The sequence below is a fragment of the Zingiber officinale genome, chromosome 5B, assembly GCF_018446385.1.
Source record: "Zingiber officinale cultivar Zhangliang chromosome 5B, Zo_v1.1, whole genome shotgun sequence".
Taxonomy (NCBI): Eukaryota; Viridiplantae; Streptophyta; class Magnoliopsida; order Zingiberales; family Zingiberaceae; genus Zingiber; species Zingiber officinale.
In genome coordinates, this window is record NC_055995.1 from 59,285,865 (window position 1) to 59,290,988 (window position 5,124).

Here is a 5,124-nt window from a genome sequence, read left to right on the forward strand (position 1 = left end):
TTATTCTCCTCTTATCCTTGCTTGTGGTCGGCCCTCTCCTTCTCTCTTCCCTTAAGGCCGCCGGCATCTATATTCCCTTCTTCCTCCTTTTCTTCCTTCTAAGGCCGGATCTTGAAGAAGAAGAAGGAGAAGACAAGAAGTACCTAGGTGGTCGGTTGCTTGGAGGGGAAGAAAAAGAGAAGGAGTTTCCTCTTTTGGCATCCCTTGGCGGCTCGAGAGTCTTGGAGGAGAAGAAGTGGTTCGGGTGGATTCCTTTTTGGTAGATCGTTGCCCACACAATGTCCAAGAGGAGGAGAGGAATACAACAAAAGATCAAGAGGTCTTTAGCTACAAAGAAAGGTATAACTAATTAATGGTTTCCACTTTGAATTAATTAATTAGTTTTCTTTGCATTGATTCTGAAACACCAACACAAGAGGCTAGTGATTTTTTGTTTTGATTTTGTGCTATCGATTTTGTATGTCGATTTTCTGTTTCAATCTTGTGTTTCTATTATGGTCTCTGTAGTTAAACCTAGGGTTATTGTAAAAAGTTAAATATCCAATTTCTTTGAAAGGCTTTATCTAGGAAGTGGTAGATGATCCTATAACCAAGAAGGCCTAGTGCCTCGCCATGTTTAACCTAAAAGCCAATCTTTGAAATAGATATTTAATCAACTTCTGTAATATGGTTTAACTTAGGAAGATCACATCGGCTAAACTTGGAGTAAAAATGTTAAGTATCGTTTCCAATCCAAGTTTAACTTCTGAAGAGAAACTTAGATTAATAATGTTAAGCATCATTTGTAATTCAAGTTTAAACTTCAGTAGAACACATAGGTAGTTAGGTTAAGTTCTGTACTTGTACAAATTTTTGTACAGGGGAAAAAAATGGTGTTCTGAGTAGCAACCAATGATTGGTATCAGAACTAGGTTTTTACCTCTGTGTGTTTGGTTTTCAGTTAATTATACACTCTTTATACATAAGTTTAGGTAGGATAGTAGTAGGATGTGCAAATATATTAACTCTGTGGTGGCAGGCTCCAACTATTATGGCCTATTGTGATTGTGTGTGATTGGACCCTTGGACATGTCGAGGGCATTTTATATGTGTGCATGATTGTAATTATTAAATACAGCAGGAGCTGTATTAGTTTTAGGATTTTACATTCTGTTCAATCTAGATTACATGTACATTCCTTCGTGGAATATAGGAACGATAAAAGTAAAATTTTCTTTTTTTCGTGGATCGTATCCTTGCGAGGTGTGGTGCTATTTGAGGACCAGAGGCGCAGTGGAAAAAGGAAGAAAGATAGACACGACGACATGACCCATTGGTCGCGACACACAGAGGACAGCTATGGATGAGGCCATAATAGTTCAAAAATTGGTTTTCATATTTATTGCCTTTTATGTTGTGTTGTGTTTGTGTGCTTGTGTGCATGTTAAAATTCCTCATTTCTAAATAACTAAGTGGGAGAGGAATTAATTAAATTCCACGGTCTCCATTACTAGTTTGTAAGTGATGCATTCAAACTTGCGCATTGGCTCTGAGTTCCTTCCTCCACATCCGATGAGTTTGTTTATGGATCACTAGATCAAACTTCCTTAATGGATGATTATAGAAAATTATTTAGGAGTGTGTGATCTTCTCCATCTGAAGGGGCACAATCCTATTTAATGGACTTACTATCAAGTAATGGTATACACTTAGGTTCATTTAATAGTATCTTCCCCATCGGAGTCACTGCTATTATTTGTGTGATCGAAGAAAAACCAACTATTAATTTGTCATAAAGTTAGCTTGACAAGATAATAAAATTAATGGGTAAAATCCCCTCTTACAAATGTTTGAATTTGTATATGTTCACACTATCGTGACATACAAGATTCACGGTGTTTGAGGTAATTTTATTTGTCATAAAGTTAGGTTGACAAGATAATTAATGGGTAAACCCCTCATCTTACAAATTTTTGAATTTGTATACGTTCATACTATCGTGGCATGCAAAATTCACGGTGTTTGAGGTGTTGGTGAATTTAAATGATATTGTTTTGAGGAATCAATATTATTTTAAATTCTAAAGTCTTGACCAAATGTTTTATGATTCTTAGGATGACCTTCAATCCGTTTGTTGTTATATTGAAAGAGAATAAACTTATTGGTCCCAATTATATTGATTGGAAACAAAACATGGACATTGTCTTAACTGCTGAAGGCTACAAGTTCATACTTTTTGAGGTCTGTCCAAGCTTGCCTAATAGTGATTCTAGTGAAGAGGAGATTGAGTGTCATAAGAAATGGGTCAGGGCAGATGAGATGGCGCGGTGTTACATTTTGGCTTCTATGTCAAATGTGCTACAACATCAGCATCAGGTCATGCCTACTGCTTATTACATGATGCGCAATCTCAAGGAACTCTTCAGACACCAGAATTAGGATACTAGGCAAGAGGCTATGAGAAACTTAATGACAACCACTATGACTAAGGGGACACCCGTAAGGGATCATATCCTCAAGACGATGGCTCATTTAAATGAGATAGAAATCCTTGGAGTTGAAATCGATGGGGAACCCCAGGTTGATATTATTCTCCAAACACTTCCTAAAAGTTTTGAGCAATTCCGCCTGAACTACAATATGAACAAGAGGGTTTATACATTGGCGGAACTTCTGATAGAACTTCAAGCAACAAAAGGGTTATTTCGTCAAAGTTCTCAAATTCACATTGCTGAGAACATTTCTCCTTCTAAACTGAAATGCATGAAGAAGAAGAAATAAGTAAAGAAAGTGAATCGATCTCTAGGGACTGGACCGAAAGCAGGTGTGAAGAAGACGAAGGGCAAGTGCTTCACAAGCAAGCAGTCTGGACATTGGAAGATGGGTTGTCCTCTTAGAAAGGAGAACAATAAAGCTATATATCTTATTCTCTAGTAGTTAAAACATGTTTAGTGGTGTTATCTACCGGTACCTGGTGTGTAGATACGGGAGCCACTGATCATGTCTGTAATTCATTGCAGGGGTTCCAGGAAACTCGAAGACTACATGAAGAGGAGATTACCATCTACATGGGTAATGCTACGAAAGTGGCGGCTATTGCAGTAGGAGATGTTTATCTATCTTTAGATAGGAATAAAATATTGATTTTGAGAAATTGTTTTTATGTACCAAGTTTTAGAAAGAATTTGATTTCAGTTTCTAAAATTATGGATGGATATTCTATTCCTTTTGGTAAAGAAAATAGAGTAGTTATCTACTCTGGTACGTTGGCTGACAATTTATATACTCTAAATCCAATAACTCCCATGATACAACAAAATTCATTTTAGGGATATGCTCTAGAAACGGCAATGTACATTTTGAACTTGGTACCTTCTAAGTCAGTACCTTTACTCTCACAAAATTATAGAATGGGAATAAGCCTAGTCTGAAACATATTCGGATCTAAGGTAGTCCAGCACATGTGCTGAAGGTAGACACTGATAAGTTGGAATAACGTACAGAAGTTCACCTGTTTGTGGGTTATTCTAAAGGAACGAAAGAAGGATTATTTTATAGTCCTAAAAAAATCAGAAGGTCATTATTAGCACCAATGTCTGATTTTTAGAAGAGAACTATGTAATAAACCACAAGCCCATGAGTAAAATTATTCTTGATGAAAATTAGAGAAGACACGTCTATTTTAGTACCAACGGTATAAGAAGAGATACCAAAAGAAACTGCAACACGTGTCACAAATGATGCACAATTACAAGTAATGTCTCATCGTAGTGGAAGGGTTGTTTTTGGGAGAATCTTTGGACTTGATACCTGGTGAGCATGAACCTAATCCCTGGACATATGATGAAGCAAGAGATCTTGGAACATCCGGTTTAATGAAGTGATCCAGTCTTATGGATTTATTCAGTGATCGGATGGGTCTTGTGTATACAAGAGGAGTGACAGAAACATGGTGGTATTTCTTGTACTATACGTAGATGACATTTTGCTCATTGGCAACAATATCAAAGTATTGTCAGATGTAAGGGTATGGTTGTCCAAGTATTTTGATATGAAGGACTTGGGAGAATGTGAACATATTATTGGGATCAAAGTAATAAGGGATCGCAAGAAAAGGATATTGTCCTTATCCCAAGCTTCTTACATCAATACTATCCTAACTCGTTTTAGCATGCAAAACTCCAAGAAAGGTTTTCTACCTTTTCGGTATGGAGTACCCTTATCTAAAGAAATGTCTCCTCAGACATCAAAAGAGATAGAGGATATGAAGGTAGTTCCTTATGCCTCGGCTGTAGGAAGCCTAATGTATGCGATGTTATGTACGAGACCGAATATTTATTTTGTCGTGGGCATGGTTAGCAGATATCAAAGCAACCCAAGATCGGGACATTGGACTACCGTAAAAGCATATAAGGACTAAAGATTATATGTTGGTTTACAAGGCAGATAATTTGCTCCCTGTGGGTTACACGGATTCAGACTGAATGGGACAATAGTAAGTTGACCTTGGGGTTTTATGTTTACTTTAGGAGGTGGAGCCATAACAATGGAGGAGTGTTAAGTATAAATACATTTCAGACTCCACCATGGAAGCTGAGTATGCATGTGGCAACCTTTGAGGCAGCCATAGAAGCTGTGTGGCTTAGAAACTTCATAATGGACTTAGATGTGATTCCTAGTTTGCCCAAAATTATTAAAATTTATTGTGATAATAGTGATGCAGTAGCAAACTCGAAGGAACCATGAGTCCATAAGGCAAGTAAACACATAGAACGCAAGTACCACCTAATATGAGGAGAGGTTGTTGTCGCAAATATTACATCAGTAGATAACCTGGCAGATTTTTTCTCTAAGGCCTTTCTAGCGAGAGCTTTTGATGGGCATATTGAGAAGATGGAAATCAGATGTATGGTAGTATATATGGCAGCATAGTCTTTTAGTATAAGTGAGAGATTGTTGGGATGTATACTAAAAGCCTAGTTTTTGTATGAACATAAGAATACATTGGTTAAATGTCTGTATTTATATTAAATGCAGTTGTCCATTTAATTTATATTGTAGATAACATGGTGTGTGGTGCCACACAGAAGAACATGTTATCAGTTCATTATAAATTATAAATAGTAGCTCACAACTAAGATGGAT